Source organism: Vanessa tameamea, chromosome Z, assembly GCF_037043105.1.
Source record: "Vanessa tameamea isolate UH-Manoa-2023 chromosome Z, ilVanTame1 primary haplotype, whole genome shotgun sequence".
NCBI classification, from domain to species: domain Eukaryota; kingdom Metazoa; phylum Arthropoda; class Insecta; order Lepidoptera; family Nymphalidae; genus Vanessa; species Vanessa tameamea.
In genome coordinates this window covers 14,483,893-14,498,405 of record NC_087341.1, presented here as the reverse complement: position 1 = coordinate 14,498,405, position 14,513 = coordinate 14,483,893, and the positions used below count along the sequence as shown (strand labels likewise).

At 30.5% G+C, this 14,513-nt stretch overlaps 1 protein-coding gene across 17 annotated transcripts in view; it reads right to left on the bottom strand.

The window, feature by feature from the left end:
- Positions 1–14,513, bottom strand: part of LOC113404162 (coiled-coil domain-containing protein AGAP005037) — a 229,925-nt gene that overhangs the window by 24,969 nt on the left and 190,443 nt on the right. The gene's annotated exons all lie outside the window — the stretch shown is intronic.

The window sequence follows — 14,513 nt, the reverse complement described above, 5'->3', positions numbered from 1 at the left end:
ATAAATGATTTATAATAATGCAGTTATTTTAATTAGCATGCTGAGTTTGAAAACTGATTTTATGATCAATTTTTTTAAAGTGATAAGTTTTTAGAAGTAAATAGATAGCAAGATAGCAATGGTTTTTGTGAAATTAATACTTTACGTAAATAATAATAATAATACATTATTATTATTAAACAATATTCGGTAATGTAACATATGTAAATGTATTATTGTAAGTGCAACGTTTATTATATTCATAAAAAGACTGATTTATAATATAAAAAAATGTTTATTTTTAAACACATTTTTGAAATAACTCAATAGAACAATATTTACAATAAAACTGACTTCAAAGTTAATTTCGTAATTAAAACGAAACAAAAATGTTAATAACTGTTTGCATAAATTTTATCCTTGGCCGAAAATATTTTAAACCAGTTTTTGATTATGGAGAACTTACATTACAGTTAACTTTCTCTTTATTTTTTTTTTGTCACAGAATTAATCACGTCACTATCCGTTCAAAATATTTCGTAATTCATAAGCCTAAAATTTACAACTCAATAAGTCAATAAGTCTGACTGTCGATTGGATTAATATTTAAATTACTTTAGTAAAATAGCAAAATTCTTTGACATACCATAAAAATAATCAAAACTAAAAGTTGACACTCGAAGTTAGATCAAGAACTTAAAGCTAAACTCTGCTAATATATTTGGTATGCTTTTAACGAAGTTCGCGATGTCGGAATTTGATTATCTCTTGTTCCCGATTGCGTGACTAGAATTTCAAATAATACTCAAAAAAAAAAAAAATTAATACTATATATAAAATGAGTATGCATAATTAAATATATAAAATTATTCATATTTCGAATTTGCGAACGAACGAAATAAAATAAACTTTAATGAAAATTGTATTATAAACATTTCTTCTAGGTTAATGTAATTCGATATATAGAGCGCATATTCCGCAATTTCAAAAAGAATGTATTCGAACGTAACTAATAATATAAAGAACACAGCCAAGTTATATAAGCATATTATGAGCTTCTTTGTTGGGAGTTGGTGAAAAAAAAAAAAAAGAAAGAATTTACATTGCGTGTGCGCAATTTTAACCACAATTAGCCTCATTGTTAACTGTTTTATACTCTTAAACTATTTTTATATTGTAAGGGTTTCGTATAACAAAGAAGCAATTTCGTCACGTCTATTCCTGGTTCAAAGCTTCAGAGTTCCAACAATTTTGTCGAATTATTTGCATATTTTTTGAACGTGGGTGTTACAAACAAAATCCTCTATTGGAAAAATGTATGTTCCCTAATGGAATCGTGAGAGTGAATTTGATCACGGTTCATGTCCCATCGAGCATATTAATAAGGGCTTATGAAGTTACAGTTCCGATATTAATTTGTTTTAAAAGCGCACACAGAAATAATACACTTTACTTAATTGAACCAGCTATGTACATTATTAAGTTGTTTTTAATCTCGCATATCAAAAATATTTTAAAAATGATTTAGCAATTCAAAATGTTTATGAAGCTATCGATATATAAACCCGTGCTAACAATAATTAGAATATAATCTACGATAAAAAAATCAAAAACTCTGTACGACGAACGAATAAATTTATAGATTTCAAAAGTAAGAACACACATAAATAACAAACTAATTAATGAAATTATTCGAATTTTAAAATAAAGATTTTAAAAGCATAAGCTTATAACTTTCGCAAAATATTAGATAATTAATATCTTCTAAGAATGTAGTGAGTGTCTGGATAGATTAGTCTCACCGGGACTTAATCAAGCGATGCAAGTAATAATTATTTGAATTGCCACGAGAATTGCAAAACCGCAACAAGAAGACTCGAAATTGTACATAAGTCATAGCTATTAGTTCTACAAGAAATATCTTGGTAAATGAAACAAGTATTCGTACATATAAACTGGTCACGAACTATATTCAGATTCATTTTATGTTGCATTGAAGTACATTCAGATCACAGACATACCTACCTCACTTTAACTGTTATAGATATATTTTTATAACTACAACGAATAAACAATATCCCTATGAGATTTATGGATTCTTTTAAATTTCATCAAATAAAAGTATCGGTATTTGAAAGCTCGTTCGTTTGGCTACAAATATTGATGTCTCAGGATAAATCGGAAGAAATCTCAACAGTGTGGAATAAGTACCAAAACTTCTCAACAAAAGGAATTTCTTCAACTCTTTACACTCCCATACATGTAGCAGTGCGTTCTCACTATATCACTTTTGGAATGTTGCCATTTTGATGCCATTTTAATAAAGATATATTTATAATATTTAGTAAATCAATGTCGCATATCACATTCTGACATTTCACGCACGTTCTGCGGTGAGTTTCGAGTTTCGTATTGCGGAATACTTCTACACAAGATACTAGAAATGAGAATGAGCGCCACTGTCGAAACGGAACAGGAAGATTATCCTTATCTTCACCTCTAGTCGACATAACTTATAAATAAAATAACGATTATCTGCACGTATTATTAATTATATAATATGTTAAATTGTATTTCAAGCTAAATATTCGTTTATTTTTTCTAATAAATTTAAAGTGAGACGAGAAATATTTATAATATTTACATGAGTTATCGTTCATTGATAAGTCATCTGTAATATTAGACGGCGAAATAATAAACAATGTTTTAATATCAAAACCGCTTAAAAGGAGCGAGCAACTACATTTAGTCGGGTAAAGGATTACGAAGTTAGATGCCAATCAAACTGTGGATTGCGGCAACGCTCCCTCATTTCGTAACGGACGTATTTATTTGATATAATTATAACACACACAAACTATTTATTTTGTTTAAATCATTTGTATTTGAAACTACTTTGAGTTCAACTGTTCAAATGTATACTGAACTCAACAAACTTGCATTATTTCTCGTTTAAAGATAAAAAACAGCGGGAAACTTTCGGGACAAATAAATACTTTTGTGCAATGTTGACGGGAGGTTAAATGTAATTAAATCTGACAGGGATTTGAATACATTTTTACTTTGTTTAAAATGTTTAAAGGAAATTTCTTCGAAAATTGCTTTCTAATATTTGACGCTGTTATGTTTTAAATTTGCGTCAAAAAATATATGAAAATGGTTTTGATTAAATATTTATGTTACGGCTCAGGTCTTATTGAGATCATTATAATTATAATATAATTTAACTGGCCATGAAAATAGTTTACAATGTGTTAGCTGATTAAAAAAAAAAGAACTACTTTCTAGAATAAATAAATTACTCAAATTAATATAACTAAAAAACACTTTAAAAGATACGAAATAACAAAAACTAAGGTTTTGAAATTATGCTTACAAAGTTACTCATCTTTTCGCCATTTTCATAAATAGTTTGACATTCGAAAGAACACAAAATTAACAATGAAGTCATTATCAAATTATCAATAAAGAATATCATTCAGTCCGTAAATTATCGTAACAACACAAATTATATACTAACAATATACTTGAGCCGAGATGGCCCAGCTTAGAATTGCGGGTTCAACACCACTGAAATTTCATGTGCTCAATTTGAGTTTATAATTCATCTCATGTTCAGCGGTGAAGATAAACATCGCGAGTAAACCTGCTTGTGTCTAATTTCAACGAAACTCTGCCACAAATGCATCAACCAACCCGTATAGCCCGTAGAACCCGAATAAGCTCCAAACCTTCTCCTCAAAAGGAGAGGAGGCCTTAGCCACGTTACTGTTACGTAAGATACTTGTTACTGTATGGTTATTAAAACGCGAATAAATTTTGCGTTGCTAACTGCACAGTATCAAGATAAAAATGAAAATGTCGACACAGAAGGATTCACTGTATCTGATGTTCGGTTGTTATAACATTTCAACATACAAAACTTAAGATAAAATAATTAAATTATAGCAACCTTGTTTTCAATTATTTTCGTTGGGTAACATCACATATATTTGTTAGGATGACGTTGTATAGAGTGATAATGTACAAAATCTAAGCCCGGACAAGCACCACTGTTATAATAATTGTGTTTATAACCAATTAATTCCTCGGCGAATCAAAAGATCGAGAAGAAACCAGCATGAGTTGGATTCTGTCCCTCGTATATCCCCAAGTCGCATAGAAGCCGAAAGACAAATAATCTCCTATCATTCTTCCTGGCTATTGAGTTCAGAGGAAACTTATCGTGTCAAAATTAACTTAGACATAAGTCTTTTGCAACCTACATTCGATCATGTGATGTAAAGTTCTAAATCCCTTTGTTTAAATGGAGGTGAATGGTATTTTATCAACTGTGGGGTATAAAAATGAGGCATTATAATTTACTCTATAACATATTATAATTATTTTACAATTTAAAATTAACGAAAACCAAAAAATGACTATGAGAGTGAACTATATAAAAACATAGTTCAGTTGTCGTGCCAACCACGAACAAGGAAGTAGATAATGGCGAAGAGGGGGCTATGTCGTTTGCAGTCACGGCTTACCAGTCGTTCTTAGGCGCACCGACAGCCGTTTCTCTTCATAAAAACATAAACCGTATAATTGTCATACATAGTACAGTATCAATATTTTAGTATTTCCAATAAACAGCTCTATATTATTTTACATTCATATTCAAAGTGGTAGTACGTTTAATGAGGTAGTAACGTAATCCAGTATACATTGTTTGAGAATTTATTAATACCAGCGAATGCACAGTGCTAAAAGTTAGGAGTTCATTAATGAAATTTATAATATCAAGTGTTTCTATTACATAATACTATTAATAAAAAGTTACGAGCGCTTTTTACAAATAAAACTTGATACGAAATTGAAAAAATAACTAAATAAGGTGTGTTTGTATTTATTTTTAATATTAGTGTGATAATAGCTTTACAAAATATGTTTTATTTTAGTTTAATGATTTTTTATGCATATAGTATAAACCCGATTAATAAAATTGGAAGCGTCAATAGTCTACGGTACCTACTGCTTCGGGCTATTGTCGACCTACTGCTAATACAAGTTTAAAGTTTAACTAAAGGGGTAAATAGTAATATTAGTAATTCCTTATAAAAGGTACTCCTATTTTCAAAACAATGTAACATGTAGGTAGGTGTATATTTGTTACGCATCGAAAACGCTGATCGGCTTAGGGGAAACGTATTTGGTAGATTTAAATCCGAAACATGCTTCACGATGTGTTACTTCACCACCGAGGAGGAAACCTATTATAAACGCAGATTAATCAGATCAAAAGTCAGTGGTATTTGAACCCGCAATAATCTATCACGATTTCGTATTCTAACCATTGGACCATCTGACCATAGCAAAGTTAATTTTATATTACCGTTTACTATGTGGAATAGTAGCTTTATATTTATACCAAGACAATGGAAATGATACACGCATGAGCAAACCTTCGCAAACCCGTCGAGCGTACGTTGAGATATTATATTAAGGTGTAGATATAAATATGTCAAATAACCTTATTTGAGATGCATTAAAATATTTCATCTTCGTAATCGTTATCAGAGAAACTTAAATATAATATTTATTACTCTTTATTACCCCTTTCGCTTCAATATTTTATACAAACAGAGTAAGCCGTGTTAGTAATATTTATATATATATAAATATATAGCGCAAATATAGCGAAAGATAGCGCATGGATATGCTCTAAGTTACAACCTCTCTGTCGCTAAATAAATGAGTCCGGGACGAGACGTTGCGCTAAAGGGACCTGCAAACGGACATTTTTCGCCACAAACCGCCTTGTACATAGGCGGTTTGAGGTCTGCACGAAGCATGTTATGTATCAGTAACGTCTAATTGATCAAGGTTATATACATATTTATATCCACCTCTTAACATATTATACGGTATGTACGATGGGTATATGGGGATGTCATTTTAATAAATTATCTCATAACCCTCGTGAGTTAAGGCTTTTATTTCGTCCGCGTGACGTCAGACCGGGCAACTAGTAATTATATAATTGTTATACATCCTAATTAATATTACAAATTCGAAAGTGATTTTGTTTATTTGTTACGTTTTCACGTCTAAAATAACAGAGCCTAATTAATGTTTTCTCACGGTGAAAGGGATCTATATATATATATATATATATATATATATATATAGATCTTGCAGTTCATGTTGCGTCCTACATGGCGCTTTTTACCAATGATAGTGCGTCCGACCTACTTGATGCGTCCGGTATACGGACGCAAGATTAACCGATCCTCATTTTTGCTGTAACAGCGTCTTTTAATGAGTAGAATGTATGGACAAAAATTTGGCATGGACACAATTTTATCACTAGAATGCTTTTCAGCGTATTTTGTAGTTCAGCCATCGGCCGCATCGAATTTGGAGGGCGGTACCGTAAAGTGTATAATTTGTAGCGTATACTTCGCGTTTAATTTACAGATTTTATTGCATCTCAATGAATATATTTTAAAGTTTTTATCAATTCCTTACGACTATCATCTTGCGTCCAGTATATAATATTAAATTGGGAAATCGCGACGTTCCTGTGGGGCCCGTTCGGGGTGTAAGAGCAGAGGCGGAGGGAACGCTAAGAAGCGGTCCTGTGTTTTATGTTTCAAAACCGACTGCGTCCCGCCCGGTAAGACGCGAATTTGTCATCGCAGTGATTTATCAAATTATATATTATTAAAAGTTATTAAATAAGTAAAACACAATGAAAAGAAGTGCAAGGATTCTTCAATTGGCAAATGGTAAGTACTTAAAACTACATTTAAAAAATATATATAAATTTAATATCTAAGTCTAATATCTAAATATGTAGTATGTTCTAAACTCATTGTTTCTTTAAGTGAACTCAGTTTAAATTAGTTTGTCGGTTAGGGCGCTTGTGTACGAAACAATATTTGCAATAATGGTAACTACCATTGATGTGGACCAATTATTTAAAAGAAGTGATTTCAAATACTTTTATAAGACTAAAATGCGTTGGCCTTGGCATTCGACTCATTTTATTTTGCAATATTATTGTATTAATTGTGGCACGAGTATCGCTAATAATACATTGGTAGAACATTTTGTTCTACCTATGACATGCGATAACATAAAAAGGCTCTTTCAGTCTTTATTTTTCTGGTGTCCTGTTTGTGAATATACCTTTTACGACCATTATCCGGAAGACGAATGTTATTATCACATACATTAATTATTAGGTAGGTATATAACTACTGTTTACTTATTTTGTTTAATACGGTTTTAGATAGGTTATTGAATAATCGACTATTTATTGCAAATGAGTATTTTTAATTAAAAAAAAATATGTCTGTAACGTGTAAATGTACAGTAGGTCAATGGCTTAACTGTTGCGTCGTATAAAAACTATTTAAACTGAGACAATATTTGTTTTTTATGTCTTGGTAATTATGTTACATAATTACATTCGTCATATATCCAAAAGTATTTTTTTCCTTTAAAAATATAATAAAACTTTTTTTTTATTTATCATTAGAAAGAAACGAAAATAAAGAAAACCAGCAAGAATATGAAGAAAATAATCTAGAAAAATTAAATGAGGTATGTATTTAATGGTTGTAAGCCTATTTTCCTAATACTTTACCTACGTCTTGAGTCAGCTACCCGTGTCCTTGAACTTACTTGTACACAACTTATCTCTCTCTAAGCTTACACACATACATCAACTTACCTATCCGTATCATTTGATTTACTCAATTAAGCCAACTCACCGTACTACTCGTTTTCTAGAACTTACCTGTACAAATCAAACTCTCTACCCGTTCTCTGAACTTACCTATCCGTAACATTTAACTTACCTGTCTATCTTAACTATCTGTGTCTTGAAACCTACTCCTACGTATATCATATCTATATCTACCTACTCCTGTCCTTGATCTTATATGGTAACACCAATTCACCCACTCATTTTTGATTTTTTTTTTAATTTTTAAACATTAACAGCCCGTAAATTTCCCACTGCTGGGCTAAAGGCCTCCTCTCCCTTTGAGGAGAAGGTTTGGAGCATATTCCACCACGCTGCTCCAATGCGGGTTGGTGGAATACACGTGTGGCAGAGTTTCGACTTTCGAATTTCGAATTGTGGCAGAATGAAATTAGACACATGCAGGTTTCCTCACGATGTTTTCCTTCACCGCCGAGCACGAGATGAATTATAAAGACAAATTAAGCACATGAAAATTCAGTGGTGCCTGCCTGGGTTTGAACCCAAAATCATCTGGGCCATCTCGGCTCACATTTTTGATTATTGATATAATAATTCATTAGTTTTCTGTTTTGTTGACTTCTTTGTTCTTATTGGCTGAGTCACTGATTATTCTCTGGCTTCTGTATAACCCTTAATCGAAACAGTTTTTATTTCTTTGTATTAATTGATTATATATACTCTATGTCTGTTGCAGGACATATCTGATTCAATATCTGCTTTTTCTGATACATGTTCAAATTACACCCCACCAAGACAAGATGTAAGTATAAAAAATATTCTAATTTCTACTTATATTTTTCTAAAAATGTCGAATAACTCAATAGAAAATAATTGACGAATAGGTAATCAGTAACTAATACCATAAACCATACTAACGATTAAGATACTTGCACTCTCAGTAATTCTATAAATATATTTTTTTACAGACTAGTTCTGATGATTCTTTTCTAGAAGAATTTGGGACACTGAAACAGTCTTCTATACTTAAAGGGGTATCCCAGACGTGCAAGAAACCTCCAAGCATTCAAAATAATTTATCGTTATTAGAGTGTGTTCCTTTATCTGATACATCTATCGCATCGCATAGAAATATAAATTTTAGTGAAGTTAGTCATATAAGTAATTCTCCTTGCAGTTTAGATGTTGTTGATAAAAAAATTCTACAACCTGTATCTTTTCCATATTATACAACAGAAGAATTCGCAAAAAATAATGGGACAGATCTCGATATTAATAATGAATCTCAAATGGGAGATAATTCGAATGAGAGTTTAACAATAATCCAAAGGGGAAAATCCAAAAGTACCACTAAAGTTCGAGATAGAGATTACTGCTTTTACTGTGAGATTTTCGTCTTAAATTTTGAAGATCTTAATATTACAAATATAAATTTTCAGGACTTTTATGAAACCAAAAATGCGATAAGTTATTTTGAATGTCTCAAACAGTATTTGTGGATTTTTATTTATATAATATTTGAGTTATTAAAATAATACTAAAGTGGCTGGGTATAGCAATGATTAAGTTTTAAAAATATCGTATCTTTTGTGTTTTACAATACATATCAAATTATAATTTGAAGACTGATTAAGTGTATTTTAATATTGTTGACTAATTATATTACTTTTAGAATATTGTTGTTAGTTATGTTTTTTTTTCTTGTCTTAAATAATCAATAATGATTAACATAGAAATTAAAGCGACGTTGATTTGATTGAGAGAATTTTAACAAAATATGTTAATAATGGCTATTATTTTAAGAAAATGATTACCTTGTGATGTATGTTATGTTCAGTGTTTTATTTTTATGAAAGATTTTGACTTATGTATACAAAGTGGAAAATAAAGCTTTTCTTATATTATGATACGCTTTTTATTACATGCATTTATAATATATCTTTTCGAAAACAAATTAGAATTAAACATAAAAAAAATTATATTTAATAATAATAATAACTTATTTATATACAGCATTCACTTCTTTGTATTTTCGATCCCACCCATATACACTAATTTACCAAACCATATACCTAATCTTTCTACTTACCTGTTTACAGCAACTGTTGTTAAAAACATAAGTAGGTGATTTTTCTACCCAAACCTACACCTACGCGTGATTACCTACCCGTGTCTATGAGTTTGCCTACTTAAAGATTTATCTTTTTATTTACCTACCACACTGCGCCACACACCACACTGCGCTTGTATTATTTAACTGACCTGTTTACACTAACTTACCTGCTTTTAATTTTAAACCAACTTACCTAAATATATATGCCTTCATTCTTACTCGTCAACAACAACTTAAATTACATAGATACATAGATATTCTAATTTTGTCTTTGAATATATACTTAAACCTAATCATAATTATCTTTCTGTTTATTTTTTTACACCAATTTACTTATAAATGTTGTCAGCTTACTTATTTCATCTATCGTTTTTAATTTCGCTAACCGCTTTGCCACAGAGACGATAAAATGCAAATTAAATACAAACCTAAAATAGTAGGTACTTATGCCTACGGACGCAGTATAAGCATTGGTATAGCTGGAAGCTGGTTGACTAGTACGATGAATACAAGATTACAAAAACAGTATTCGGTATCGCTATATTTTCCAAAATAGATGGGTGTAACATTGTTAGCGTAATCTCTGTAATATATACAGGGCATTATATAGAATCGATTTAAGCATAAGTTTTGATGGACGTAGGAGCATTCACGGAGTGTGTAGAAAGTATACGGAGATATACAGGGTACAAGATGGTTTAGGTGGTGCACGGATGCGCTAAATGACCCGGAAATTTTTGAAATCGAATATTAAAAAATCATATTAAAACGAAATTCTGTGTTAACTCATGAAATTATACTGATATAAACGTCATATATACGCATTAAAAACATTTAAAATGTTGTTACATTCAGTGGACGCCGTAGGGTGGTAATTTGGAAAGATGCAAGAAGTCTTTGACGATTTATATATATATATATATATATATATATGTATATATATATATTTCTTAGATGTACGTTAATATTGCGTTCTAGATAAGTTTCTAAGTAATTGATACAAACTCTGTTCGTTTCAGCCGATTTACTTATAACTACCGCTCGCCTAAAGTTCGACCATAATTATTATGAAAATCTTAAAGAAAAAATTTAATAATGAACATGATTCGAAACATACTTTTTACTGCTCAAATTTCTATGATGTTTTTAAATACGGCAATAAAGACCGTCAATAAAAAAAAAATCGGTGTAACAGGAATTGATTTGTCTTTGTTTATTAATTCACAGATAAAATATACATACGGATGTACTATTCGCTTAACCTTGTTTGTATTATCGTAAATATTTATAATTGTTGCATTAAACTGCACTTTATATAGGAACAAGATGCTAACCAAGCCCCGTAATTCATATAAACAGGTTCAACATTCGAATACATTACATGTATAATTTTATCTTTATTAATTTTATAGGTGTTGTTTAAAACTAAATTACCAAAATTCTTTGGAAATCGATTAGAGAGTGAGTAAACGTTGCTGTCTTCTTCTTCCGAATGATAAATCAATAATGGTAGAATGAGAAAAACAGTGTTTAATTAAACACACGGTAGACAAGTGAGTCCGTAGATCGTTGATAGTCCGTTTATTAAGTAATGTTATAGTCTATGACCCTAAATAGCGGAGCGGTGCCCATAAATATAAACCAATATGGTAAATTGTATGAAACAGGTATTAATAGTTTCAGCTAGTTACAGATCTGTTCATTTGTATAGAACCAAGGTAATGTATCTTATAATGTGCCACTTCTGACTGATGCCTCCCATGGATAGGTTTGGAGTTTTTTCCAAAATACTGTTCCAAAACCAACTGTTGGATACATATGAGGCACGATTTTGTCCGATCGACACATGCATGTATGTTAAAGTTCTTGAAAAACTCAGTAGAAAATGTCGCACTTTACGTGCTTTCAAATATCTGCTCTTAATAATAAACGGAGAGCTAAGAGATTTTGATAGTACAATGACGTTTTATAACATGATAAAAAATAAGGAAAATTCATAAGAAACATAAATATTATTATATGAAGATAACATCTGCTTCAACTAAATTCCTCTTAGCGATTAGAGTCCGAATAGCGTATTTAACATATTTTAACACCGATATTGTATCGTATAAAGTTATAGAAGTTTTATATATAACATTTTATATATAACGCAAAAATTATTATCGAATCGTTTCGCTGTTTAATTGTTGCATCGACATGCACGACGGAAGAGAAAGTGTTACAAATTTTGATTTTTTTTTTTCATTACTTGCTTACGTAACCGACGTGTGAGGCACACGTTTGATCAAGAATTGTAATTATAGACCTTTCATTGTCTCTCAATTTACTTTATGAAAGTCATAAACAAATTTACATTGTGGCAATTTTAGAGTGGACAATTTGTTCGTGAAAACGAATCGTTTTAATTTTTTTTAATATTTAAAACTTTTCAACAAATTATTTAGAAATGGAAAATTAAATATAGTGTCGTTGAGTTGTGATATTCGTTTGGCTGGTACAAAAACAAAAAAAAAATGAGTGTGATATAATCAGAATAGAAACCACTTAAATGTTATATAAATTAATTGTTGTGTCATATGTGTCTGTGTTACTTTAAGAAAAAAAAAAAAAAACGAACCAAATGTTATGAAAGAATAAAATTTGAAAATGGCGATAAGGAAAGAAGTAATGATTTTCATGCTCGAAATCAAAAATTTGATTCTTTTTCATTTCTTTAAAAAAATGCATCAAACATAAAGTCGTGCCTTAGATATGAAAATATAATTTCTTTAGGTAATATTCCTAGAAGCTCGAAATAAAACGCAGGTCAATTGAGCGACATCTTGCCTCTCCTCGGAATCTTTCCCTAAGTAAGTTTCATTGGACTTGCCCGAGCGTTCACTAGCAGCGTCGGCTATTTTCGTGTGCAATTATCCGTGGTACGCTTTTATAATTGAACGTAAATAATAAACGCCGACAATAACTGGAATTAAATAAATACGAGAACATGCGAGCATAGTTGCGGGCAAATAGCATGTTATAAAGCAATTAGGTCATTATTTACTCGAGCGTTTAAAAAATGATATTATTCTTTATAACGTCATCATATTTAAATTTAAAAAGCACTTCCAATATTTTAATCATATCTTATAAGAAGTAAATGACTTAAGTAATCAAATATTTAAGCTATATAATTTTATATTTGTAGTTATTTATGTTTCGAAAACAATTATCTGTTAAATACATTCGCTAAGTAGAATCCGACTTGGTTACCTAACCGAGATACGTACGGCTGTTTAGACGGACTACTGGATCGCTTTCTGTAATCTTATTATGTAAATTAAAAAATATATAAATCACTAGTTTACGCCAGTGGCTTCACTCGCCTTTTAGGGTGTTCGTCATTTTAGTTGTTAGGCATAAAAAAAAGTATGTCTATATCTTTCCTTGCAGTCTAAGCTCGCTTCATACCAAATTTTTATTAAGTTCGCTTCAGTCGTTTGGCCGTGATACATCGATAGACAGATATATTTTCGCATTTATAATATTAGTATAGATAATAATTGACTTAATTAGTCAACTTCACTTTAAAGTACGTTTTTATAAAACTCAATATTTTTGATGTTTCCAAAACAGTGATTAATTACGTATATATATTTATACTGTACTTGTGTATGTTAGATTGGGCCGGGTAGGTAGCGCGGTGACCGGGCAGAATCTTTTTATTTAAATTAATAAAATAATATTACTATTGCACACATACAAATTAGACTAGTATTTATTAAATCAGTTAATGAGTTTTAGTAATAAAGTTAAAAGGTAAACGAGTGTTCTTATTTCGTTTCGTATCCAGTTGCTATCATCTACACCGCCGTGTGTTCCGATTCGAAGCGCAAGTGAGTCAATGTAACTACAGGCACAAGGGACATGACAAATTAGTTACCAAAATTGGTAAAGTTCGCTTACTTATACAAATTTAAACATAAATAATATTTTTTTTTTTGCAGTTAAATACCAAGCAAAAGGATTCTATTGAGTTTGCCTTGATACGACATGATACTAGTACCCAGGATCTCGATATCGTTTGGCTTATAAGCTAGCTATCGGATCAAACACTTATAACACAAAATACGAAATAAAAATATTTATAAATAACAAGCAATTCATTCAATTAAATATTTATAGCAAGTATATATAACAACGCGTTATTTTTTAATTAATTCCTTTCCAATAACATCAATATAACAATAGGATCTAATTAGAATCTTCATAGTGCACTTGAAACAATCGTACACTTAGAGTATTTATTGTTTACAATACTTGGAAATGTTTCAATATATAAAGCAGTAAAAATACATATGGTATAAGAAATGTGCGTAACTTAACGATGGATTAGAATCGGAAATGTCAAAACCGAAATCAGTTAACACGTATTCAGGTTAATTAAAGGAAGCAAATATAAATTCGGAATGGAAATACCACTCGGTTTTTATTTTTGACGATCAATTCCAACGTTGAATTTGATCTTATAGCAAGAGTAGTCGAAAACCTACTTTACTATATTCCACTAGTGGTCGTCTATTGAAATTCGACCGTAATTAATTACTAATTGAAATATTATAACAATTAGGTCCTTCTGACACGAGTCCAGTATTATGTTCACTAAAGGGGCCTTGTATGATTCAATTTAAATATATATATACAATTCGATAGATATAAAAATTT